Source organism: Triturus cristatus, chromosome 6 (assembly GCF_964204655.1).
Source record: "Triturus cristatus chromosome 6, aTriCri1.1, whole genome shotgun sequence".
Taxonomy (NCBI): Eukaryota; Metazoa; Chordata; class Amphibia; order Caudata; family Salamandridae; genus Triturus; species Triturus cristatus.
The window spans coordinates 1930514879-1930542411 of NC_140589.1; the positions used below are offsets into that span (position 1 = coordinate 1930514879).

The window sequence follows — 27533 nt, forward strand, 5'->3', positions numbered from 1 at the left end:
CATCAGCGGCCATGGGCAAGCTCACATCAGCCCTGTCAAAAAAAGGTTTCATGTGTTTCACATGAAGTACTCTGTAGGGATTTCTTAGAGTACCTAGGTCAACTAAGTAGGTGACCTCACCTTTCTTTTCCATATAGTGTAGGGGCCACTCCACATGTCTAGGAGAGGTGCTGCGGCCACAGGCTCCAACACCCACACTTTCTGTCCTGGCTGGTAAACTGCTAGTATAGCCTTTCGGTCATCCCAAGCTTTCTGAAGCTCCTGGCTGGCCTCAAGATTTTTGCTGGCCTTCTTCATGTACTTAACCATGCAAGAACCCATGCTGAGTACATAATCTACTATGTCCCGTTTAAGAGGCTTGAGAGATTGCTCCCATCCTTCTTTGACTAGAAGTAATGGACCCCTACCTGGATGTCTAAACAAAAGTTCAAATGGGCTCTATCCCACCCCCTTCTGAGGAACCTCTCTGTAGGCAAAGAGAAGGCAAGGTAGAAAGACATCCCATTTTAGCCTCAGATTTTCTGGGTGCACAAAGATCATACCTTTGAGGGTCTTGTTGAACCTTTCAACAAGCCCATTGCCCTATGGATGGTAGGGTGTGGTAAACTTATAGTTAACACCACTCTCTTTCCACATAGCAGTGATGTAGCTAGACATGAAGTTAGTACCACTGTCTGACAAGCCCTCCTTAGGGAACTCAACTCTGGAAAATATTCACAGGAGGGCCCTGGCCACTACAGGAGCTGTAGTGGTACTAGAGGGAATAGCCTCTGAATATCTAGTGGCATGGTCCACCACTACTAAGATAAAACTATGTCTAGATGCTGTTGGAGGGTTTAAGGGACCTACAATTTTTATCCCTGCCCTCTCAAAGGGAACCCCAACCACTGGTAGTGGGACTAAAGTGGCCTTTGTAGTGCCAACTGACTTACCACTGGCTTGCCAGGTGACACAGGAGTGATACAACTCCTTGATGTCTTCAGACATGTAGGGCCAGTGAAAATGAGGGACAAGACTTGCTTTGTCCAAGATGTCCTGCAAGCAGAATGTCATGTGCCAGGGTCAATAGGAAACCCCTGAACTTCTGAGGTATGACTGACCAACCTCCTTGTGGCACCAGGCTTGGGGTCTCTACTTTCAGAAAACATGTACCAATCTTCCCAATAAGTCCTGTAGGACCCACTGACATGCCCTGCTTCCTCGGCAGCAGCTTGCTGCCTGAGTTGTTCAAGAGAGGGGCAGGCTTTCTGCTCCAGACTGAAGTATTCCCTGGAAGGCCCCCCTGCCCACAGTAATTCTGTCTTGTCAGGCCCAAGCTCCTCTGGGACTGTTCCTTCACAGGTACTGAGATCATCTCCCTCAGGAGGCTGATTCTCACTGGGAGTCTGAGAGGAGGCTACTTATTTAACCTTCAGGCTCCTTCTCTTGGGAGCTGGCTGGTCCATTTTGTTAGGATCCAGGGCTCCCTCAGGGCATAACTTCCTGGCCTGGGCGCTAATGACAGCAAAGACACTGGCTTAAATTCCCATTATTTCTGAATGAGTCCGGAACGCCACTTCAGACCCAGTGCCCAGTAGACAGTTCACAATTAGGTCTGAGGATACCACAACTCTCTTGGGGCCTTTTAGCCTTCCCCAGTTGAGATTGACAACTGCCCCGGAATGATCTGTCCTGACATTGCTAGCATTGGTCACTTGGTACTTCTGACCAAGTAGAATCTGCTCAGGACACACAAGTTTCTTTGTCGCCATAGTGACACTGGCACCAGTTTCCCTGTAAGCTAAAGCTTCGTGACCATTCATGAGAGGCTGTTGTCTTTATTTGCCCAAGTTAGTGGGAATTACAATAAGGGTGGCAAGCTCAGTGCCACCGTCACAGACTAAACCACCCTGAGTGGGTGTCCTGACTAGACCAGAACACACTTCATCTCCCAAGGTTAACCCAGCTAAACCTGTGGGGCCTCTACAACTACCAATTCTATTTCTAAGGGCACTAGGATGTTTAGGAGGAGGAGTAGTAGTAGCAGTATAGGTGCAAGAATTAACGAATGGCCCTATGGATGTTTTTCTTACACAAATAGCACCAATGTTTCTCGTTAGAGGAGGCAGAGGATTGGGACCTACCCCTACAGGAAGATTTTTGGGGACCTCCAGAAGACTCTTTCTTTTCTTTAGATTTCTCCGCACTTTTCTCTCGGGCCTTAGAAGAATCTTGCTTCTTCTGGTCACCTCCACCACCATGAGACATTTGTTTCCCCCTGGTACGGCCCTACTTGTCTGCCTTCTTTTCCAGTTCTTGGAGAGTGGTCAGATCCGAGTCCACCAGGTACTGGTGCAGTTACTGATTTTGACAGTTATTAAGTATGTGCTCCCTCATCAACACATTGTACAGTCCTTCATAATCATGCACATTACTTCCATGAAACCAGCCTTCCAGAGCCTTCATAGTGCTATCTACAAAATCTACCCAGTATTCAGCGAGTGCCTTCTGTGTGTCCCTAAACTAAACCCTGTATCTTTCAGTGGTTAACCCAAACCCATCTATGAGTGCACTCTTCAAGACTTCCTAATTGTGTGTATCTTCTTCCTTTACAGTCAAGAGTTTGTCTCTACCTTTGTTAGCGAGGGAGAGCCACGGGATAGCTGCCCACTGGCCCTAAGGAACATTCTGAACTTTGCAAGCCCTCTCTAAAGCAGTAATTCACTTATAGATGTCATCACCCTCCTGGTAAGGAGGAACTATCCTGATCAGGTTCCTAGTGTCAAAGGAGTGTTCCCTGGCCATGGGTTCACTAGTGCTGCCACCATTGGATTCTAATCTGAAACTTTTCCTAGACCTCTGGGCTTCTAGGGTTTATTTATCCAGGGCCAACTGTTCCTTCTTGACCCTGAGCATTGCTCTCTCAAGTTTGCGCAGGTGGTATTCCCTTTTTCCCTTTCTAAAGCATACTCCCTCTTGCTAGAGATGTGTTGGAAAGGCGTTCGCTGGAAGGGGGTTCGATACACGTCTTGCCCACCCCTTTGACCCACCTCTCCCAAGTAAGCCGAACCAGGCGCGCACACCCTGAACGGCACTGCGAACAGAGGGACACCACACGTATGCTGTGTAAGACGATAGGTTCTTTTATCGATGATTTCAAGGGATCTTTATGACCCAAAAGGCAAATGGTACAGCAGTGGCACAACGTACCACAAGTCAATCGTGGGGAATGGGGGTAGCGGGACAGTCCTTCAAGATAGTGTCTCTGCGAAATACCCTGCGGAAGCTCACAATCCTCGAGCTGGAGGGTGTCGTGTCTCTGGGCGATCTCTTCCCGAGTCGTCCTCAAGGGGAGCGCCGCGAGTCTCTCAGCAGGCACAGGTGGTCGGAGTTCAGGAGCCGCGATTCCGTCAGCAGGGCTCAGATGGTTCAGTAGCTGGGGGCCGCGAGTCACTCAGCAGGCCTAGGTGGTTCAGTGCTTGGGAGCCGCGACCTCGTCCGCAGGGCTCAGATGGTTCAACAGCAAGAGGCCGCGAGTCACTCAGCAGGCCAGGTGGGTACAGCGTTCAGGAGCCGCGACGACGTCTGCAGGCTCAGATGGTTCCAGATCTTCTCTGCTCTCGTTCCTCCGGCACCCCTTGTTATACTCCGCTTACTCTTTGAAGTCCGGAGTCCTTGCAGAGGGGGGGACTGGGGTGACGGAGGGGGTTCGGCGGGATTTCCTGCCGCTCAGTCCTTTAGTCTTTTCAGGTGGGTCTGGGAGGGACCCCAGACGCTCGGCAGGGGAGGCGCCTGCTCCCCAGGGGCCTGGTGGCCGATCGAGTCCTCCCGGGGAAGGCGACCCGAGGTGTGACTGGGCTGGCGCCTCTGGGTCTGGCTCGAGGGTTCCCGCTCCCTCGGGTGGACATGCGTGGTAGGGTGTTTGAGTCTGTCAGGCCTCTGGCCGGCCCGCGGAGCGGGGGTGGCTGGGGCGTCCGGAGCCGGAGATGTCGTGTCTTGAGGGTGGTTGCAGGTTGGCTGGATGATGGAGAGGGCAACGCCGTGAGGCCGTTCTCACACGCGTCCCCCCCAGCTGAAAGGCGTGGAGAACTACCCATCCACTGGGGGGTTCTCCTCGCCGAAGCGGAAGAACCTGGACAGGCCGTCGGCGTTGGCATGATCCGCCCCTGGGCGATGTTCGACCGTGAAATCCATTCCTTGGAGGGAGATGGACCATCGTAGTAGTTTGGGGTTCTCCCCCCTCATCCGCATTAACCATTGCAAGGGCCGGTGGTCCGTCTGTACTCGAAAATGGGTTCCGAACAAGTAGGGCCGCAGTTTCTTGAGGGCCCAGACTACGGCAAAGGCCTCTCGCTCTATAGTACTCCAACGCTGCTCCCTCGGCAGCAGCCTTCGGCTGATGAAGGCTATGGGCTGATCAATGCCCTTGTCGTCGAACTGTGAGAGTACGGCCCCGATGCCGTGTTCGGATGCGTCGGTCTGGACCACGAACTCTTGGGAGTAGTCGGGGCCTTGAGTACGGGAGCGGTGCACATGGCGGTTTTCAAGGCGTCGAACGCCTGCTGGCACTGGGTGGTCCACTGCACCTTCTGCGGAAGCTTTTTGGAGGTCAACTCTGTGAGGGGCCCTGCGATACTACCATAGTTTTTAATGAACCTCCGGTAGTATCCCGTAAGGCCCAGGAAGGCCCGAACCTCTGTCTGCGTGGTGGGGGGCTCCCAGAACTTGATGGCATCGATCTTCGGCTGGAGAGGAGCGACCTGGCCGCTGCCCACCTGATGCCCCAGGTAGACCACGGAGCCTTGCCCGAGCTGGCATTTGCTGGCTTTCACTGTTAGGCCTGCTTGGCGCAGGGCCATTAGTACTTGTCGGAGGTGCTGGAGATGCTCGTGCCATTGAGAGCTGAATACGGCGATGTCGTCAAGGTACGCTGCGCTGAACTCCTCGAGTCCGGCCAGGACCTTGTTCACCAACCGCTGGAACGTGGCGGGGGCGTTTTTCATTCCGAACGGCATGACCCTGAAGCGGTAGTGGCCATCTGGCGTGGAGAAGGCAGAGCGCTCTTTCGCTCCTTCCGTGAGAGCGATCTGCCAGTATCCGCAGGTCAGGTCGAAAGTGCTGAGGAACTGGGCGGCCCCCAGGCGGTCGATGAGCTCGTCGGCTCGGGGAATAGGGTGAGCGTCTGCGCGGGTGACCGCGTTGAGCCCCCGATAGTCCACACAGAATCTTAGTTCGGGGGCGGCCCCTGGGGAGGCCGCCTTCGGGACCAGAACCACCGGGCTGGCCCAGGGGCTGTCGGAGGGCTCGATGACTCCTAGGGTGAGCATTTTCTGTACCTCGGTCTTGATGCAGGTGCGGACTCGGTCAGGCACCCGGTAGGCTCGGTGTCTCACAGGCGGGCAGTCGCCAGTGTCCACGTCGTGGACACACCAGTCGGTCACCCTTGGAATGAGGGAGAAGAGGTCTGCGAATTGTCCGAGCAGCTGGCGGCAGTCGTCGGCCTGTCGGGGAGTGAGGGTGGCCGACAGTTTCACTCCCTCCACGGACCCGTCCAGTTCTTTCGTGCACAGGAGGTCGGGCAGGGGTTCGGTGTCTTCTTCTGCCCCCTCATCGGTGGCCAGTAGCAAACTCAATTCTGTCCGTACAAAGTGGGGTGTTGGACAGGCCAGTTCCGTGGGGACTGTACGTCGACCAGATACGTGACCTGGCTCTTCCGTTCGACCACCTTGAAGGGACCAGTCCATTTGTCTTGTAGGGCGCAGGGTTTCACCGGAGCCATGACCCAAACCTGCTGGCCCGGCTGGAACTCGACCAGGGTTGCATTTTGGTCATACCAGCGCTTCATTTCTTCTTGGCTGGCCTCGAGGTTAGCCTCTGCAAGTTCTCTAAACTTCCTCGTCTGGTTGCGGAGTGCCAGGATGTAGCGGAACACATCAGGGGGTGTCCCCCGGGGGCTTGTCTCCCAGCCCTCTTTGACCAGGCTCAGGGGCCCTCGGACGGGATGTCCGTACAGCAGTTCGAAGGGGCTGAACCCCAGAGACTTTTGGGGAACCTCCCGGTACGCGAACAGGAGGCAAGGGAGGAGGATGTCCCACTTCCGGCGCAGGGGCTCTTCGAGGCCCAGGATCATTCCCTTTAGAGTTCTGTTGAAGCGTTCCACCAGGCCGTTGCCCTGGGGGTGGTAGGCGGTCGTGAACTTATACGTGACTCCGCACTGCTGCCACAGGGACTTCATGTAGCGGGATATAAAGTTCGTGCCGCGATCACTCACAACCTCGCGGGGAAATCCGACACGGGAGAAGATCCCCATGAGAGCCCGGCCCACCACGGGGGCCGTCACGGTGCGGAGGGGGATGGCTTCGGGGTAGCGGGTGGCATGGTCCACCAGGACAAGGATGAATCTGTGGCCCTGGGCGGTCTTCTGGTCCAGGGGTCCCACGATGTCGATGCCGACCCGCTCGAACGGGGTACTCACAACGGGGAATGGTTGTAAGGGGGCTTTGCGCTTTCCGCCACTCTTCCCACTGCCCTGGCACGTGAGGCAGGACTTGCAGTGTGTTTCTACATTCGCCCGCATCTTGGGCCAATAGAAGTGGGTCACCAATCGCTGGTATGTCTTGTCTTGGCCTAAGTGTCCTGCCAAGGGTACATCGTGGGCCAGGCCCAGGAGGAGGCTCCGGAACCGCAGGGGTACCACCAGTACTCGTGCTGCGCCTAGCTCTGCGGACTTTTGCTCGCTGTAGAGGAGGCCATTGTCCCAATAGACCCAATGGGTTCCGGTTTGGTCACCGGCGACCTGGGCTTCGGCTTGTTGTCTAAGTCCCTCGAGGGAGGGGCAAGTGGTCTGTTCCTGGCAGAACTCTTCGCGGGAGGGCCCCCCTTCGCAGCGCCACTGGGCCAACTCGGGCAGTTCTTCGAGTTCCATCGGGGCCTCTGGGGCGGAAGGTTCCGGTCCTTCCCCTGGGTTAGTGTCTCCTTCCCCCTCGGAAGGAGGGTGGTCTGCTTCTGGTAGGGGGTCCCTGCTCTCGGGGACAGTGTTCGGTAAGAGGGCTTCACCGCCCTTGGAGAGAGGCAATCGTGCGGTCATGGAGCGCGTGGTGGCGCAGACCCATTCTGGTAGGCCCATCATCTCCAGGTGGGCTCTTCGTTCTACCTGCCCCCACGGGGAACTCTCCAGGTCGTTGCCCAGGAGGCAGTCTACGGGCTGCGAGGTCCGGACCAATACCTTCAGTTCTCCGGAGACCCCTCCCCACTCGAAGGGCACCAGGGCCATCTGGCAGAGGCTCTCAGAATTGTCGGAGGATATGGCCGGACAGAGGGCCCCGGCCAGGATCTGGTCTTCGGAAATTAGGCTGCGGTGGACCGCGGTGACACTCGCCCCGGTGTCGCGGAGGCCCTCGACTCGGTGGCCGTTGATGGTCACCCGCTGTCGGTACTTTTCTGTGTTGGCGGGCAAGGGTGTCCCGGGGACCATTTCACGATCACCAAGGGAGACCAGGGCCATGGCCGCCGGTTCCCATTCCTCGGAGTCTTCCATTTCTTCCCCCAGAGCCACGGAGGCCATCTGCCGGGCCGTGGGGTTGGTCGTCGTGGTTCGCTGATACTGGGGACACTGGGGGTCATTGGCGTAGTGACCGGGCTGCTGGCAGCGGAAGCAGGTGATCCTAGCTCGTGGACCTGGTCGTCCTGGGGCTCCGGTGCTGGCGGGAGACTGGGCCAAACCCGCCGCTGGTGGGCTGCTGGGGGGGCTGGTGGAGGACCCCCCGGCAAAGTCTCTTGGTCGGCCGTGGTTCCCTCCGCCCCTCTGGCGGGGGGGACCCTGACTGTTGCGGCCGTAGTCCCCCACGGGGCCCCGGGTGGCCCGGGTGTTCACCCAACGATCAGCCTCAGCGGCCAGCTTCCGAGGGTCGGTAAGTTTACTGTCTAGGAGATGCTGGCGCAGTTCTATAAAGCAATTGGCCGCTAAATGCTCCCAGGCGATCAGATCGAACAGTTCTTCGAAGGTGGAGACCTTGCTGCCCTTGATCCAACCGTCCAAGGCGCGGCTGTAAAAGTTCACGTATTCGACCCACGTGGTGCCCGGTATCTTTTTGCAATCTCGGAACCGTTGTCGGTACATTTCGGGGGTGAGTCCGTACCGGCCCACAAGGGCTTCCTTCATGTGGCTGTAGGAGTTCATGACCACGGAGGGCAGATCGAGCAGAGTGTCCCTTCCTTCGCTTAAGAACCGGCCCCATAGGCCAGCCCCCCAATCCTTTTGCGGGATTCGATGAGAGGTCATGGCGACTTCGTAGGCCTTAAACCACTGCTTGATATCATCGTTCTTATAATACTCCTTTACCACATCCTTGGGGATGTGAACTTTGGTTTCCCCGGTGGGAGCGGGCGGTGGATTCCCGGGTGGCTGTGACTTTTCGTGTCTAGCCCGCCACTCAATCTCCTTCAGGCCGCGCTCATGTTCTAGCTGGAGTTTCTTTTCGTCGTGCTCCCTTTGGAGTCTCTTCTCTTCGAGTTCCCCTTGTAGCCGTAACTGCTCGACGGCTAACTTCTTCTTTGCCAGTATTATCTCTCCCTCGATTTTTAGTTTTGCCAGTTCCAGTTCGTGGTTGCGGCTTCTCTCCCGGTCCGCTAGTTCCTCGGGGGACAGGTTCCCCTCTGGCCCGTTGTTTCTCGCCGGGGTGCTTGGTGGTTCATGGGTAGAGTCTCCTTCCGTTTGGGTCGGGGGCGCCCCCGTCTCGACCCAGGCTTTCAGTACTTTCTGGAAGTCTTCCTTTGTGCTTAGTCCGGTGGTAGCGATGCCAACGTCTTTGCAAAACTGTTTTAGTTCCCTATGCGTGTAATAGTCCAATTGATCCTCTCGGAACGGTGAGCTTATTTCGGTACCTGCGGCACCCAGGGAGGTTTCTCCTTCCATCTCTGTTTGGTAGTGCGTCAGTCGTTCACTGCACGCTCTCTTTCGGTGTCGGCTCGGATCCCGTTGTCTGCCACCAAATGTTGGAAAGGCGTTCGCCGGAAGGGGGTTCGATACACGTCTTGCCCACCCCTTTGACCCACCTCTCCCAAGTAAGCCGAACCAGGCGCGCACACCCTGAACGGCACTGCGAACAGAGGGACACCACACGTATGCTGTGTAAGACGATAGGTTCTTTTATCAATGATTTCAAGGGATCTTTATGACCCAAAAGGCAAATGGTACAGCAGTGGCACAACGTACCACAAGTCAATCGTGGGGAATGGGGGTAGCGGGACAGTCCTTCAAGATAGTGTCTCTGCGAAATACCCTGCGGAAGCTCACAATCCTCGAGCTGGAGGGTGTCGTGTCTCTGGGCGATCTCTTCCCGAGTCGTCCTCAAGGGGAGCGCCGCGAGTCTCTCAGCAGGCACAGGTGGTCGGAGTTCAGGAGCCGCGATTCCGTCAGCAGGGCTCAGATGGTTCAGTAGCTGGGGGCCGCGAGTCACTCAGCAGGCCTAGGTGGTTCAGTGCTTGGGAGCCGCGACCTCGTCCGCAGGGCTCAGATGGTTCAACAGCAAGAGGCCGCGAGTCACTCAGCAGGCCAGGTGGGTACAGCGTTCAGGAGCCGCGACGACATCCGCAGGCTCAGATGGTTCCAGATCTTCTCTGCTCTCGTTCCTCCGGCACCCCTTGTTATACTCCGCTTGCTCTTTGAAGTCCGGAGTCCTCGCAGAGGGGGGGACTGGGGTGACGGAGGGGGTTCGGCGGGATTTCCTGCCGCTCAGTCCTTTAGTCTTTTCAGGTGGGTCTGGGAGGGACCCCAGACGTTCGGCAGGGGAGGCGCCTGCTCCCCAGGGGCCTGGTGGCCGATCGAGTCCTCCCGGGGAAGGCGACCCGAGGTGTGACTGGGCTGGCGCCTCTGGGTCTGGCTCGAGGGTTCCCGCTCCCTCGGGTGGACATGCGTGGTAGGGTGTTTGAGTCTGTCAGGCCTCTGGCCGGCCCGCGGAGCGGTAGTGGCTGGGGCGTCCGGAGCCGGAGATGTCGTGTCTTGAGGGTGGTTGCAGGTTGGCTGGATGATGGAGAGGGCAACGCCGTGAGGCCGGTCTCACAAGATGGAGGTCCCTATTGAAGTGGCAGAGGAGGTTGCATTAAGGACTTGAACCTCCCCTGAACCCTTTGCACCCTCCCAGGAGGAATACAGGGGTCCTACCTCTAGGACACCCCTCTGTGTCACTAGACCTATTCCCTGGGGGAGTGTTCTCCAGTAAGGACTCCTCCTGGACATGCTCAGAAGCAGAGTCATGGCTGTTGGACATCCCTGGCTTCTCTTCTGAAGCATCACCATCCATATCAAAGTTATCCTGCCCATCTGACCTTTCTTCTTGGTAGCAATAACTATTCCTCAAAGATGACTTCACTGTTAATACACAACTCTCCAAATGTCACTTGTAAATAAATCATTTTACTATTGAACAAGGCCTCCATGCCTTCCATCATTGTTTAAATTAAATGCTCAATATTTTAGCTCGAATAATCCTAGCACGAGGCATATTTGCTAGTTTTGAGCATTTTATAGTTTTTGTGAGCCTCCCATATAACATAGTTTTTGTGCTTCAGTGCATTCCATGCACTACTCATTTGTGACTTTTCACCCACTGTATTCATTTGTAAGCTTCACACACAAACACTGTGTTTTGGTGTTCACCACTAACACCTCATATCGGATCTCTGCCACACACCTCATTCTGCATATCTCACTATACCCATCTTCTGTGAGCATCTCATAAGTGTCTCGCACAGCAGGCCTGTTTACATTGGTAAGCATCTCTCTTCCACACAAACACTGTACATCTCATTTTTGTGAGCATCCTACACAAGGCTAATTCTTTTTGCAAATTTATCTCTTAGGGCTTCTTATATTTTTGTGCAAGATAATGTGCTTCAGTGCACTCTATACTCATATCATCCATCTGCAATAACGCGTCTCATAAATTAGACAACAAACGTTTCTGCAATGTGTTGTTTACTTTGCGATGCATTAAGTGTTTCTCCGCCCTCCAGCCACAGGAATGCAGTCAATAAACGTACAGTGTTTGAGAAAATATTCTCGCTGTCCTTCTTGTGCCCTGCTATACCAGGGGTTTCCTAAAGGGATCTGAGTGACTTCAATACTCAAACACACAGAATCCTATTCCATACTATTAAACCTGCCAGCCTTAGGGTGGTCTTCCGCCATTCTTTTTGCCTGCTTACCTCCTCTTTTTGATGATTATTTTTGTTGGCCTAAGGACTCTGAGCATTTTACTACTGCTGACCAGTGCTAAAGTACATGTGCTGCTCCCCTAAACATGGTGCCATTGGTGTATACACAACTGGCATATTTAATGTACCTATAAGTACCTGGTAAAGTGGTATACCATATACCCAGGGACTGAAAATGAATTGCTACTACTGGGTCTGCAGCACTGATTGTGCCTCCCACACAAGTAGCCCTTTAAACGGGTCTCAGGCCTGCCACTGCAGAGGCTGTGTGTGCAATTTTAATGCCATGTCAGCTTGGTATTAAAAACCCCTTGCCATGCCTTAAACTTCCCTTTTATTATACATTGCACCTCAAGGTAGGCCCCAGGTAGCCTATAGGGGAGGGTGCGAAGTTACTAAATGGTTGGACATGTACTTTTAACTTTTGCATGTCCTTGTAGTGAAAACCACCTACATTCGTTTTTCACTACTATGAGGCCAACTCCTCTCATAGGTTAATACTGGAATTCCTTAACACACTCTTTAAGCTGTAATTTCTGGTTAGAAAGGAGTTGCTGTGTCATGTTTTATATCTTTGGAATGGCAATGATAAATCCTCTTTACTGGTAAGGTTGGATTTCATATTACTATTTTAGATATGCCACTTTAAGAAAGTGGACATTTCTCTGCTCTTACAGCTGTGTGTGCCTGTAGCCTGTCTTTTATACACTCCAAAATTAGTCCAATTACATTTTGACGTTTAGGAATGTCAGCTTATTCTTCCTTTCTTTCGTCCCACCTTTGTTTGCTTGATGCATGAACATGTAAGATTCAAAAACATGTTTTTTCACATTTGGTCTAATTGCTTTGTGAGTGGAAATAACAATTAAAACATACTTGCAAACTGTGACTACATGCAAGCCTTTATCAATGTTTCACTACAAAACTATGCGATTGTATTCGGTTAACGGAGCCTATGGCTCTCATACAATGGGCGATTTGTATAGGGTCACTGAAAAGTTCAAAAGGTATCCTTATCCCCCCAGAAATTGTGTGTCTCCTATGCCCCTGGGGAGCAGGGTGTGTGAGGTTGAGATAAGGGACAAAGAGGGGTGCAGGGTTTGTGAGGTAGAGTTGAGAGATGAAGGGGGTGCAGGGTGTGTGAGTTAAAGTTAAGAAACAAAGAGGGGGTACAGGGTGTTTGAGGTAGAGTTAAGGGATGAAGAGGGTGTACAGGTTGTGTAAGGTTGAGTGAAGGGATAAAGAGGAGGTGCAGGGTGTGTGAGGTAGGGCTAAGGGATAAAGAAAGGGTGCAGGGCGTGTGAGGTACAGCTAAGGGATGAAGAGGGTGTGCAGGGTGTGTGAGGCAGAGTTAAGAAATAAAGAGGGTGGTAGGGTGTGTGCGGTAGAGTTAAGGGATGAAGAGGGTGTACAGGGTGTGTGAGGTTGAACTAAGGGATAAAGAGGGGGTGCAGGGTGTGTGAGGTAGAGTTAAGGGATAAAGAGATGTGTGCAGGTTGTGTGAGGTAGCGTTAAAGGATGAAGAGGGTGTGCTAGGTCGAGTTAAAGGATGAAAAGGGAGTGCAGAGTGTGTGAGGTAGTAATAGGATGAAGAGGGTGTGCAGGGTATGTGAGGTTGAGTTAAGGGATAAAGAGGGGGTGCATGGAGTGTGAGGTAGAGTTAAGGGATGGAGAGGGGGTGCAGGGTGGGTGAGGTAGAGTTAAGGAATACATAACTGTGTGCAGGGTGTGTGAGGTAGAGTTAAGGGATGAAGAGGGGGTTCAGGGTGTGTGAGGTAGAGTTAAGGGATGAAGAGGGGGTACAGGGTGTGTGAGGTAGAGTTAAGGGATGAAGAGGGGTGCAGGGAGTGTGAGGTAGGGTTAAGGGACGAAGAAGGGATGCAGGGCATGTGAGGTAGAATTAAGCCATAAAGAGAGGGTGGAAGATGTGTGAGGTAGGGTTAAGGATGAAGAAGGGATGCAGGGCGTGTGAGGATGATTTAAGGGATGAAGAGGGGGTGCAGGATGAGAGCGGTAGAGTTAAGGGATGAAGAGGGGCTGCAGGGTGTGTGAGGTAGGGTTAAGGGATGAAGAGGGGGTGCAGGGTTTTTGTTGTAGAGTAATGGGTTGAGGGATGAAGAGGGGGTGCTTGTGTGTGTGGTAGAATTAAGGAATAAAGAGGGAAGAACGGTGTGTGCGGAAGGGTTAAAGGATGTAGAGGGGGTGTAGGGCATATGAGGTAGAGTGAAGGGATGAAGAGTGTGTGCAGAGTGCGTGAGGTAGAGTTAAGGGAAAAAGACGGGGTGCAGGGTGTGTGAGGTATGGTTAAGGGATGTAGAGGGGGTGCAGGATTTTTGATGTAGAGCAATGGGTTGAGGGATGAAGAGGGGGTGCAGGTGTGTAAGGTAGAGTTAAGGGATAAAGAGGGGGTGAACGGTATATGAGGAAGGGTTAAAGGATGAGGAAGGGCTTTAGGGCATATGAGGTAGAGTTAAGGGATGAAGAGTATGTGCAGGGTGTGTGAGGTAGAGTTAAGGGAAAAAGAGGCGGTGCAGGGTGTGTAAGATAGGGTTAATGGAAAAGGGGGGATGAAGGGTATGTGAGGTAGGGTTAAGGGATGAAGAGGGGTGCAGGGTGTGCGATGTAGAGTTAGGGGATGAAGAGGCGGTGCAGGGTGTGTGAGGTACAGTTATGGGTTGAAGAGGGGGTGCAGGGTGTGTGAGGTAGATTTAAAGGATGAAGAGGGTGTGCAGGGTGTGTGAGATAGTGTTGAGGGGTGAAGAGGGTGTGCAGGATGTGTGAGGTAGAGTTAAGGGATGAAAAGGTGGTGCAGGGTGTGTGAGGTAATGGTAAGGGAAAAAGAGGGGGGCAGGGTGTGTGAGGTAGGGTTAAGAGATGAAGAAGTGGTGTAGGGCATGTGAGGTAGAGTTAAGGGATGAAGAGGGTGTGCAGGGTGTGTGAGGTAGGGTTAAGGGATGAAGAAGGGGTGCAGGGCATGTGAGGTAGAGTTACGGGGTAAAGACGGGGTGCAGGGTGGGTGAGGTAGAGTTAAGGGATAAAGAGATGTGTGGTGTTCAGGGTGTGTGAGATAGAGTTAAGGGATGAAGAGGGGGTGCAGGGTGTGTGAGGTAGAGTTAAGGGGTGAAGAGGTGGTACAGGGTGTGTGAGATAGAGTTAAGGGATGAAGAGGGTGTGTGAAGTAGAGTTGAGGGGTGAAGAGGATGTGCAGGGTGTGTGAGGTAGAGTTAAGGGGCGAAGAGAGGGTGCATGATGTGTGAAGTAGAGTTAAGGGATGAAGAGGGGATGCAGGATGTGTGAGGTAGAGTTAAGGGATGAAGAGGGGGTGCAGGGTGTGTGAGGTAGGGTTAAGGGATGAAGAAGGGGTGCAGGGCATGTGAGGTAGAGTAACGGGGTAAAGACGGGGTGCAGGGTGGGTGAGGTAGAGTTAAGGGACGAAGAAGGGATGCAGGGCATGTGAGGTAGAATTAAGCCATAAAGAGAGGGTGGAAGATGTGTGAGGTAGGGTTAAGGATGAAGAAGGGATGCAGGGCGTGTGAGGATGATTTAAGGGATGAAGAGGGGGTGCAGGATGAGAGCGGTAGAGTTAAGGGATGAAGAGGGGCTGCAGGGTGTGTGAGGTAGGGTTAAGGGATGAAGAGGGGGTGCAGGGTTTTTGTTGTAGAGTAATGGGTTGAGGGATGAAGAGGGGGTGCTTGTGTGTGAGGTAGAATTAAGGAATAAAGAGGGAAGAACGGTGTGTGCGGAAGGGTTAAAGGATGTAGAGGGGGTGTAGGGCATATGAGGTAGAGTGAAGGGATGAAGAGTGTGTGCAGAGTGCGTGAGGTAGAGTTAAGGGAAAAAGAGGGGGTGCAGGGTGTGTGAGGTATGGTTAAGGGATGTAGAGGGGGTGCAGGATTTTTGATGTAGAGCAATGGGTTGAGGGATGAAGAGGGGGTGCAGGTGTGTAAGGTAGAGTTAAGGGATAAAGAGGGGGTGAACGGTATATGAGGAAGGGTTAAAGGATGAGGAAGGGCTTTAGGGCATATGAGGTAGAGTTAAGGGATGAAGAGTATGTGCAGGGTGTGTGAGGTAGAGTTAAGGGAAAAAGAGGCGGTGCAGGGTGTGTAAGATAGGGTTAATGGAAAAGGGGGGATGAAGGGTATGTGAGGTAGGGTTAAGGGATGAAGAGGGGTGCAGGGTGTGCGATGTAGAGTTAGGGGATGAAGAGGCGGTGCAGGGTGTGTGAGGTACAGTTATGGGTTGAAGAGGGGGTGCAGGGTGTGTGAGGTAGATTTAAAGGATGAAGAGGGTGTGCAGGGTGTGTGAGATAGTGTTGAGGGGTGAAGAGGGTGTGCAGGATGTGTGAGGTAGAGTTAAGGGATGAAAAGGTGGTGCAGGGTGTGTGAGGTAATGGTAAGGGAAAAAGAGGGGGGCAGGGTGTGTGAGGTAGGGTTAAGAGATGAAGAAGTGGTGTAGGGCATGTGAGGTAGAGTTAAGGGATGAAGAGGGTGTGCAGGGTGTGTGAGGTAGGGTTAAGGGATGAAGAAGGGGTGCAGGGCATGTGAGGTAGAGTTACGGGGTAAAGACGGGGTGCAGGGTGGGTGAGGTAGAGTTAAGGGATAAAGAGATGTGTGGTGTTCAGGGTGTGTGAGATAGAGTTAAGGGATGAAGAGGGGGTGCAGGGTGTGTGAGGTAGAGTTAAGGGGTGAAGAGGTGGTGCAGGGTGTGTGAGATAGAGTTAAGGGATGAAGAGGGTGTGTGAAGTAGAGTTGAGGGGTGAAGAGGATGTGCAGGGTGTGTGAGGTAGAGTTAAGGGGCGAAGAGAGGGTGCATGATGTGTGAAGTAGAGTTAAGGGATGAAGAGGGGATGCAGGATGTGTGAGGTAGAGTTAAGGGATGAAGAGGGGGTGCAGGGTGTGTGAGGTAGGGTTAAGGGATGAAGAAGGGGTGCAGGGCATGTGAGGTAGAGTAACGGGGTAAAGACGGGGTGCAGGGTGGGTGAGGTAGAGTTAAGGGATAAAGAGATGTGTGGTGTGCAGGGTGTGTGAGGTGGAGTTAAGGGGTGAGGAGGTGGTGCAGAGTGTGTGAGATAGAGTTAAGGGATGAAGAGGGTGTGTGAAGTAGAGTTGAGGGGTGAAGAGGATGTGCAGGGTGTGTGAGGTGGAGTTAAGGGGCGAAGAGAGGGTGCATGTTGTGTGAAGTAGAGTTAAGGGATGAAGAGGGGGTGCAGGGTGTGTGAGGTAGCATTAAGGAAAAAGAGGGGGCAGGGTGTGTAAGGTAGGATTAAGGGATGAAGAAGTGGTGTAGAGCATGCGAGGTAGAGTTAAGGGAAAAAGAGGGGGTGGAGGGGGTGTGTGGTAGAGCTAAGGGGTGTGAGGTAGAATTATGGGTTAAGGGATGGAGATGGGTATAGGTGTGTGAGGTAGGGTTAAGGGATGTTGACTGAGCCAACACCCTTACCCCGATCAGGAAACCCTCCAACAGGCACACCGACATGAGAGCCATCTGGTTCAACACCGACCTCCAGAACTCCAAGTCCACCTGCAGAACACTCAAGAAGCAGTGGCGCAATGACCAGACACCAGACAACAACGCAGTCCTCATAAACGCCAGACGCAAACACCACCAAGTCATCCGAGCCTCCAAAAGAACCTCCTACAAGGAATGCATCGACAACAACGCACAAAACAGCAAAGAGCTCTTCAACATCGTGAAAGAACTCACCACTCCCAGCTCCAGCTCCAACGACGTTCCGCCGTCATAAGAACTCTGCGATTCCCTGGCTACTTTCTTCCACCGCAAGATTGCAGACATCCACAACAACTTCGACACCCAGACGCCGACAACAGAGACCAACACCACCGACTCAACACCCACCAAACACACCGACCTTCTGCTCTCCTGGCACAACATCAATGCCAAAGACACCATCAAAATCATGAACACCATCCACTCCGGCTCCCCATCCGACCCCTGCCCCCACCACATCTTCAACAAAGCAAGCTCCGTCATCACACCCCACTCCGAAAGATCATCAGCAGCTCATTCGAGACCACCACCTTCTCAGAGAGTTGGAAACACGCCGAGATCAACGCCCTACTCAAGAAACTCAAGACGGACCCAAAGGACCGCAAGAAATTCCGACCCATCTCCCTGCTCTCATTCCCGGAGAAAGTCATTGAGAAGACCGCTAACAGGCAACTGACCCACTTCCTGGACGAAAACAACGTTCTGGACTCCTCCCAATCAGGCTTTCGCAGCAATCACAGCACCGAAACAGCCCTCATCGCCGCCACCGAGAACATCAGGACCATACTGGACAAAGGCAAAACCGCAGCCCTCATCCTCCTGGACCTCTCGGCCGCCTTCGACACGGTCTGCCACCGTACACTGCACACACGCCTCCACGTTGCAGGGATCTGAGGCAAAGCCCTGGACTGGATCACCTCCTTCCTGACCGGTAGAACCCAGAGAGTCTGCCTCCCCCTTTCTGATCCGAAGCCACCAAGATCACCTGCAGCATACCCCAAGGCTCATCCCTCAGCCCGACCCTTTTCAACATCTACATGGCACCGCTCGCCAACACCGTCCCTGCACAGCACCTCAACATCATTTCATACGGAGACGACACCTAGTTGATCCTCTCTCTCACCAAGGACCCGCCCACTGCCAAATCCAACCTCCATGAGGGAATGTAGGCCGTCGCAGACTGGATGAAGTCTAGCCGGCTGAAACTGAACTCAGACAAGACGGAGGTCCTCATCCTCAGCTCCACCCCCTCCACATGGGATGACTCCTGGTGGCTGGCCACGCTGGGAGCGGCCTGACACCCACCAACCACGCACGCAACCTGGGGTTCATCCTGGACTCATCGCTCTCTATGACCCAGCAAGTCAACGTCTCGTCCTCCTGCTTCAACACCCTCCGCATGCTCCACAAGATCTACAGATGGCTCCCCACCGAAAAAAAGGAAAACGATCACCCGAGCACTCTTCAGCAGCAGGCTGGAGTACGGCAACGCCCTCTATGCAGGAACCATGGCTACATTCTAGAAGAGACTCCAGCATATACAAAATGCCTCCGCACGACTCACCCTCAGACTACCCCGCCACAGCCACCCACCTGAGAGATCTGCATTGGCTCCCGGTCAACAAGAGGATCACCTTCAAGCTCCTTACCCACGCTCAAGAAGCACCCTACAACGCCGGACCAGCATACCACAACGAACGACTATCCTTCTACACCCTGAACCACCAGCTCCACTCCGCTCTGCCGTCCTCGCCCTCGCCAACGTCCCAAACATCTGCCGAATGACCACCGGCGGCAGATCTTTTTGCCACCTCACCGCCAAGACATGGAACACCCTCCCCACCCACCTGCGTCTGACCCAGGACCTGCTGACCTTCAGGAGACTTCTCAAGACCTGGCTGTTCGACCAGTAGCTGCTTCCCCCCACCCCCCTCAGTGCCTTGAGACCCTCACGGGTGAGTAGCATGCTCTATAAATTGACTGATTGATTGATTGATTGATGAAGAGGGGTGAAGGGTATGTGAGGTAGAGTTAAGCAATGAAGAGGGGGTGCAGGGTGTGTGAGGTGGGTTTAAGGGATGAAGAAGGGATGCAGGGTTGCGAGGTAGTGTTAAAGGATTAAGAGGGGGTGCAGTGTGTGTGGGGTAGAGTTAACAGATTAATATGTGTGCAGGATGTGTGAGGTAGGGTTAAGGGATGAAGAGGGGGAGCAGGGTGTGTGAGGTTGAGTTAAGAGATAAAGATGGGGTGCAGGGTTTGTGAGGTAGCGTTAAAGGATGAAGAGAGGGTGCAGGGTGTGTGAGGTAGGGTTAAGGGATGAAGAGGGGGTGCAGAGTGAGTGAGGTCGAGTAAAAGGATGAAGAGGGGGCAGTGTGTGTGAGGTAGAGTTAAGAGATGAAGGGGAGCAGGGGTTGTGAGGTAAAGTTAAGAGATAAAGAGGGCTGCAGGGTGTGTGAGGTAGAGTAAAGGGATAGAGAGGGGATGCAGGGTGTGTGGGGCACAGGTAGATGTAGAGGTGTTGCAGGGTGTGTTAGGTAGAGTTAAGGGGTAAAGAGGGGTGCAGGATGTGTGAGGTAGGGTTAAGGGATGAAGAGGGGGAGCAGGGTGTGTGATATTGAGTTAAGGGATAAAGGGGGGTGCAGGGTTTGTGAGGTAGTGTTAAAGGATGAAGAGGGGATTCAGGTTGCTTGAGGTAGAGTTAAGGGACAAAGAATGGGTGCAGGGTGTGTGAGGTAGGATTAAGGGATGAAGAGGGTGTGCAGGGTGTGTGAGGTTGAGCAAAAGGATAAAGAGGGAGGCAGTGCGTGTGAGGTAGGGTTAAGCGATGAAGTGGAAGCAGGGGTTCTGAGGTAAAGTTAAGAGATAAATAGGGGTACAGGGGGTGTGAGGTAGAGTTTAGGGATAGAGAGGGGATGAAGTGTGTGTGGGGCACAGGTAGATGTAGAGGTGTTACAGGGTGTGTGAGGTAAGGTTAAGGGGTAAAGAGGGGTGGATGGTGTGTGAGGTAGAGTTAATTGATAAAGAGGGGGTGCAATGTGTGTGAGGTAGGGTTAAGGGATGAAGAGGGGTGCAGTGGGAGTGAGGTTGAGTTGAGGGATGAAGAGGGGGTGCAGGTTGTGAGGTAGAGTTAAGCGATGAAGGGTGGGGTGCAGGATGTGTGAGGTAGGGTTAAGGGATGAAGAGGGGTGCAGGCTTGTGAGGTAGGGCTAAGGAATGAAGATGGGAGCAGGGTGTGTGACGTAAAGTTAAGGGGTAAAGAGGTATGAGGAGGGGTGCAGGTGTGTGAGGTAGAGTTGAGGAATGCAGAGGGGGCGCAGGGTTTGTGAGGCAGGGTTAAGGGATGTAGTGGGATGCAGTGGGAATGAGGTTGAGTTTGGGATGAAGAAGGGGTGCAGGTTGTGTGAGGTAGGGTTAAGGGATGAAGAGGGGTGTAGGCTTGTGAGGTAGGGCTAAGGAATGAAGATGGGAGCAGGGTGTGTGACGTAGAGTTAAGAGGTAAAGAGGTATGAGGAGGGGTGCAGGTGTTGAGGTACAGTTGAGGGATGAAGAGGGTGCGCAGGGTTTGTGAGGCAGGGTTAAGGGATGAAGAGGGGTGCAGTGGGAGTGAGGTTGAGTTTGGGATGAAGAAGGGGTGCAGGTTGTGTGAGGCAGGGTTAAGGGATGAAGAGGGGTGCAGTGGGAGTGAGGTTGAGTTTGGGATGAAGAAGGGGTGCAGGTTGTGTGAAGTAGGATTACTGGATGAAGAGGGGGTGCAGAGTGGGTGAGGTAGGGTTACATGATGAAGGGGGTGCAGGGTGTGTGAGGTAGAGGTTAGGGATAAAGAGGGGATGCAGGGTGTGTGGGGCACAGGTAGATGTAGAGGTGTTGTGGGGTGTGTGAGGTAGAGTTAAGGGGTAAAGAGGGGGTGCAGGATGTGTGAGGGAGTGTTAAGGGATAAAGAGGGGGAGCAGGGAGTGTGAGGTTGAGTTAAGGGATAAAGAGGGGGTTCAGGGTGTGTGAGGTAGGGTTAAAGGATGAAGAGTGGGTGCATGGTGTTTGAGGTCGAGTAAAAGGATGAAGAGGGGGCAATGTGTGTGAGATAGAGTTAAGAGATGAAGTGGGAGCAGGGGTTGTGAGGTAGAGTTAAGAGATAGATAGGGGTGCAGGATGTGTGAAGTAGGGTTAAGGGATGAAGAATGTAGGAGAGTAGGATCTGCTTCCTATAGTTACCCCCACTTTTTGCTGATGTATCACTGTTTTCGACTTAGACTGACTGAGATCCTGCTATCCAGGACCCCAGTCTAGCTGCTTTCTCCTCTAAATTTATTGCATGTACTTTAGGTATACTCCAGATTGGATTCTGGGGTAGCCTTATAAGTCCCTAGTATATGGTATTCTATGTACCCAGGGCCTAGGTACCCCAGAGGCCTCCCAGGGGATGCAGCATGTATTATGCCACCCCTGAGAGACCATTCAAAATGACACCACAGGACTGCTACAGCAGCCTGTGTAAGGTGGTGCGTGCTCCCCTTACGTAGATATAGGTTCACTATATCTCTCCATATCACTGCACATATAGACCTATCAGTCACCCCTATGGCAGGCCTTATCAATACTGAAGGCAGGGTGCTGGGTTTTATGTGAGAGGGTGCACCTGCATGAGCAGAGCCCCTCTGCAGCCTTCGGAACCTATTTTCAGGGGTCGTTTGTGATGCAGCCAACCATATATATTTAAGTGCATTATAACCTTGCGGTAAATGCTAACTTTAAAACGGCTGCATGGAAACATGTCGTGTTTGGTGTCAAACACCTTGGAATCATACCTTCTTGCCAGTAGCTGGCGGGGGAGGTATGATTCCACCTTCCTAAAGGGACATATGAGACACCCGGCACCAGCTTTCTCGACCTGAGCATCACAAAATGGAAGCTGCCAGCCACAGACACGAGTCTGCCCTCCTGCTGCTGAGCCAAGCTCGAGCAGGGGAAGGCCTGACAGTAGGTTTCCTGTCACAGGGAGGTGTAACCACCTCCCAGACAGGATTTAGTGTATTGGGGCTCGGTGGGTGCACTCTCAGAGTGCTTTGATGTCTGCACTGGGGGCACATTTGGTGTCCCTGTGCATCATAGTCCAGCTCAAACCGGTTGCAGGAGCCATTTGCTCCTGCTCTGGTGTGAAACTGGACAAAGGACATGGGTGTAGCCACCCCTCTGTCCTGACCCTCCCATAGGTGGGTCCCCAGAGTTTGTCCCACCCCTTCCTTGGGTATAAAGTAGGAACCCCTGACTACAGGACTTTAGATTTTACCTGGAATAAACTCTGCTACAGAAACCAACTACTTCGACAATCTGTACGATGCTGGATGACTGAAGAATCTCCCTTGAAGTAAAGGAGTTACTCCTCTGGGTTTCGGGTTGCCCCTCGTGGGGACCGTGCAACCAGAACCCCTGTGCACCAAATACTTTTGCAGCAGCATATGCTTTTTGGCGATCCCTGAGGCTGTGCTTTGGGCTACTTGTAGTCCTGACCCCGAGCAGTAATTCCACCGAAGATTTCCGGCCTACACTCCACGAGCCGTCCGTGGGCTGGTATTTCGTGATTCAGCTCGAGGTCCCATCACGATCCCTGGTCCGCTGGCCTGAGGGTCCCTGTGAAGGTAACTTTGATTTCCTGTGGACTTTCCTGGTTGCCTCAGACGTGCCCTGACTCTCCATAGCTTGGAGAGTCCCCAGGACCTTGCTGGTCCTCACCGAAGCATCTTTCCTCTGCCCGCGTGGGTTGCAGTTGCCCAGGCTTGTTGTTGTTCAATCCGGACACTGACCCCCCAGCACTCGACATTCTTCGTGGGACAGCTCACCTCAGGACTTTGGTCGTCATCGTCTCCTGGTCCTCGTGGCTGCAGAGTCAAGCTTCACCTCTTTGCACCTGAAACACCCAACATCGGCGGGCATTCGTCCATCGTGTCCCTGGTCACTGTGAAGTGACCCAGACTCTGTTCCCTCTGCTTTCAGGTTCTTCTCACCTCGGATCCAGGCTTGGATCCCACCGGACATTTTTCATCTTCCCGGCAGCAGCACTTTTCTGCATCACGCCATTGAAAACGACAAAAGTTTCTGACATCACAAGACCCCTATGCACCCGGCTCCTCTGGGATAGGTAACACGGGTATCTTGGTACTCTCAAGGGTGCTGGCCTTAGAACCTTCTATGTTTTAATGGGTTTGCTTAAAGTTCTCCCCGAAGTGTCCTTAATCTTTAAAATTCCAACCGCGACTTTCCTATAGGATTGTACGGAGCTCGCGGCTGTGTTCTCACACTGCAGGCGTCCCCCGTGGGTCCCCTGTGTCACTACTTTGGGTGGTTCCTTGGGGTCCCAGCGATTCTACGTGCTCTAGGCACTGTGTCTAGTCAAGTCGTGGTTGTTATACCACTTTCTTAGTATATGGTTTGGTCTCCCCCTGGAGCCCACTGTGTATTGTGCTATTTACTGTTGCTCTAGTGATTTCATATTGTGTACTTTGTTCTCTAATCTCATAAAGAGGTTAGTAGAGAGTGTTTAGTAATAAATACATATATTGTATATATTCCTTGTGTGGTTCTCCTTTCATTTGGTCATTCAGGAAGTTCTAATCTGGTAAAACAAGCTGCTTTAAATCCCTTCAAGACTTAGCCTGAAGGCTGCTCTCCACAGCTACCACTAGGATAGCTTTCTTTAAAAGGTTGTCTTTAACCATTCACCATAAGAGTCGAATTGGACTGGTGCAAGGTGTCCACTTTAACTAGTGAACAGCATATACCAGGCCAACTTCTAACACCATGCCTTGTTCCTGCACTGCTGGGTTCCTCAGCATGTATGGTTTGGTCCGCCCCTAGGGCCCATTGTATATTATGCTATTTACTGTCGTTTTAGAACTGTATTATTGTGTATTGTTGGACTTGGCCCTTTTTGCAGGGTCATCCCTAAACTTTTTGCCTTCCTCCGGTATTTTTTCTGACCTGTTGTTGGCTGTTTTATGACTCTGGGCACCTTACCACTGCTGACCAGTGCTAAGGTGCATATGCTCTCCCTATGGTAAAACGTATACATTGATTGGTGTCCATGATTGGTTCATTTGGTTTACTGTCAGCCCCTAGTAAATTGCACCAGGAGTGCCAGGGCTTGTAAATACAAATACCGCTGGTGGGCTTGCAGCACTGGTTGTGCCACCCACAGAAGCGGCCTAGTAAAATGTGTCTAGGATGATTCTAACATGTATCTTGGCCTCTAATCTCATAAAGAGGTTAGTAGAGAGTGTTTAGAAATAAATACATATATTTTATATATACCTCATGTGGTTCTCCTTTCATTTAGTCATTCAAGAGGTTATAATCTGGTAAACCAAGCTGCTTTACACTCCTTCAAGACTTAGCCTGAAGGCTGCTCTCCATAGCTACCACTAGGATAGCTTTCAATAAAGGTTGTCTTTAACCTATCACCATAAGGGGTTGTTTGGACTGATACAAGGTGCCCACTTTAATTAGTGGTCAGCACATACCAGGCCAACTTCTCACAAAGAAGGGGTGCAGGGTGTGTGAGGTAGAGTTAAGAGATGAAGAGAGAGTGCAGGGTGTGTGAGGCCATAATAAAAGAGGGGGTGCAGGGTGTGTGACAGTGATAAAAGATGGGGTGCAGGGTGGGTGAGGCAGTGATAAAAGGAGGAACGTGGACTCGTGCAATTATTAAACACAAAGGTTGCCTGGACGCCCCCCAGACGGAGGTTTGGGATTCTACCACACCAGGCACCTGTCGAGACAGACAGCAGGTGAGGATAGGGTGCAGGGAGTGCACAGCACCTCAGAAAGTGAGTACCTTACCTTACTCCACACCCAGCTCCTTACGTCTTCCAGGGTAAGGGTAAAAACACATCTCTCTCTGATTCCCAAGGCACTGCACTGCTGCTCCACCCTCGGGGTAGGGGGGTCGTGCACCCCCTATCCTGAATGTGCAACTGGACCTGTACCTCAGTCTGCCTCTTCCGGGCTGTTCCTGGGGTGTCTCTTCCTGGCGGAGCCTCAGTGTTTCTCTTCCTGGTGGTGCCTCAGTGTGTCTGTTCCTGGCGGTGCCTCAGTGTGTCTCTTCCTGGCTGTGCCTTAGTGAGTCTCTTCCTGGCTGTGCCTCTTCCTGGCTGTGCCTCAGTGTGTCCCTTCCTGGCTGTGCCTCAGTGTGTCTGTCCCTGGTGGTACCTCAGAGTGTCTCTTCCTGGCTGTGCCTCATAGTGTCTCTTCCTGGTGGTGCCTCACTGTGTCTGTTCCTGGTTGTGCCTCAGTGTGTCTCTTCCTGGCTGTGCCTCAGTGTGTCTCTTCCTGGCGGTGCTTCAGTGTGTCTCTTCCTGGCTGTGCCTCAGAGTGTCTCTTCCTGGTGGTGCCTCAGAGTGTCTCTTTCTGGTGGTGCCTCAGTGAGTCTGTTCTTGGCTGTGTCTCAGTGTGTCTTTTCCTGGCTGTGCCTCAGTGTGTCTCCTCCTGGCTGCCCTCAGAGTGTCTCTTCCTGGCTGTGCCTCAGTGTGTCTGTTCCTGGCTGTGCCTCAGAGTGTCTCTTCCTGGTGGTGTCTCAGTGTGTCTCTTCCTGGCTGTGCCTCAGTGTGTTTCTCCCCCTGACTGGGCCTCAGTGTGTCTGTTCCTGGCTGTGCCGCAGAGTGTCTCTTCCTGGTGGTGCTTCAGTCTGTCTCTTCCTGTTTGTGCCTCAGTTTGTCTGTTCCTGGCGGTGCCTCATAGTGTCTCTTCCTGGTGGTGCTTCAGTGTGTCTCTTCCTGGCTGTGCCTCAGTGTGTCTGTTCCTGACTGTGCCTCAGTGTGTGTCTCGGTCTCCCCCTAGCTGTGCCTCAGTGTGTCGGTCAATGGCTGTCCCTGAGGGCATCTCTTCCTGGCTATCCTCAGTGTGCCTCTTCCTAGCTGTGACTCAGTGTGTCTCTTCCTGGCTGTGCCTCAGTGTGTCTGTCCCTGGTGGTGCCTCAGTGTGTCTGTTCCTAGCGGTGCCTCAGAGTGTCACTTCCTGGTGGTGCCTCAGTGTGTCTGTTCCTGGCTGTGTCCAACTGTGTCTGTTCCTGGCTGTGCCTCAGAGTGTCTCTTCCTGGTGGTGCCTCAGTGTGTCTCTTCCTGGCTGCCCTCAGAGTGTCTCTTCCTGGCTGTGCCTCAGTGTGTCTGTTCCTGGCTGTGCCTCAGAGTGTCTCTTCCTGGTGGTGCCTCAGTGTGTCTCTTCCTGGCTGCCCTCAGAGTGTCTCTTCCTGGCTGTGCCTCAGTGTGTCTGATCCTGGCTGTGCCTCAGAGTGTCTCTTCCTGGTGGTGTCTCAGTGTGTCTGTTCCTGGCTGTGCCTCAGTGTGTCTGTTCCTGGCAGTGCCTCAGAGTGTCTCTTCCTGGTGGTGCCTCAGTGTTTCTCTTCCTGGCTGTGCCTCAGTGTGTCTGTTCCTGGCTGTGCCTCAGAGTGTCTCTTCCTAGTGGTGTCTCAGTGTGTCTGTTCATGGTTGTGCCTCAGTGTGTCTGTTCCTGGCTGTGCCTCATAGTGTCTCTTCCTGGCTGTGCCTCAGTGTGTCTGTTCCTGGCTGTGCCTCAGTGTGTCTGTTCCTGGCGGTCCCTCAGAGTGTCTCTTCCTGGCTGTGCTTCAGTGTGTGTCTCAGTCTCCCCCTAGCTGTGCCTCAGTGTGTCTGTCACTGGCTGTCCCTGGGGGCATCTCTTCCTGTCTCCCCTCAGTGTGCCTCTTCCTGGCTGTGCCTCAGTGTGTCTCTTCCTGGCTGTGCATCGGTGTGTCTCTTCCTGGCTTTTCCTGAGAGTGTCTCTTACTTGCTGCGTTTCAATGTGCTTCTACTCGCCTGTGCCTCGGTGTGTCTCTCTTCCTGGGTGTGCCTCAGTGTGTGTCTCGGTTTCACCCTGTCTGTGCATCAGTGTGCCTGTCCCGAGGATGTCTCTTCCTGGCTTCTCTCAGTGTGTCTCTTCTCGTCCGCCCTCAGTGTGCCACTTCCGCGTCAGTCAGTGCATGGGTTGTGCTCATTGCACGGGGGCAGGGTCCGCCTCTTCAGCTCTCATCGCCTCCTGCCTGCCCCAGAGACGGTAAAACACCGCCCCAGGGCGCACAGTGACACCTCCCTGAGAGGGAGGGAGGGGCAGAGTGACACTCCCCAGAGAGGGCGAGAGGGGTAGAGTGACAACCCTCACGGAGGGAGGGGCAGAGAGACACCACCAGGGAGGGAGAGGGGGAGAGTGGGGCAGAGTGACCCTCTCCCTCCCTCCCCCCGGGAAGGGAGTGGGAGAGAGGGGCAAAGTGACATCCCCCAGGGAGGGAGCGAGACAGAGGGGCTGAGTGACAACCCCTAGGGAGGGAGAGAGGGGCAGGGGCAGAGTGACACCCCCTCCCTCCCCACAGGGAGAGGGAGAGAGGGGCAGAGAGAAACCCCTGAGGGAGGGAGGGGCAGAGTGACACCCCTCCCTCCCCACAAGGAGAGGGATGGAGGGGCAGAGTGACACCGCCCAGGGGGGGAGAGGGAGAGAGGAGCAGAGCGACACCCCCCAGGAAGGGAGAGGGGCAGAGCGACACCCCCAAGGAAGGGAGCAGGACAGAGGGGCAGAGTGACACCCCCTAGGGAGGGAGAGAGAGTCAGGGGCAGAGTGACACCCCTCCCTCCCCACAGGGAGAGGGAGAGAGGGGCAGAGAGAACCCCCTCAGGGAAGGAGGAGAGGGATGGAGGAGCAGAGTGACACCCCCCAGGGAGGGAGCGGGAGAGAGGGGCAGAGTGACACCGCCACGGATGGAGAGAGAGAGAGAGGGGCAGAGTGACACTGCCCCAGGGAGGGAGAGGGGCAGAGTGACACCCCCCAGGGAGGGAGCG

At 53.5% G+C, this 27533-nt stretch overlaps 1 protein-coding gene across 2 annotated transcripts in view; it reads right to left on the bottom strand.

The window, feature by feature from the left end:
- The window catches only part of LOC146822514 (NACHT, LRR and PYD domains-containing protein 3-like), a 326776-nt gene extending 300102 nt beyond the window's left edge, over positions 1 to 26674 (bottom strand). For both annotated transcript variants that reach the window (XM_085613632.1, XM_085613633.1), the window contains exon 1: positions 24532 to 26674. The gene's annotated coding sequence lies outside the window, so the exon portion shown is untranslated. The remainder of the gene's footprint in view (positions 1 to 24531) is intronic.
- Between the last annotated feature and the right edge of the window lie 859 nt (positions 26675 to 27533).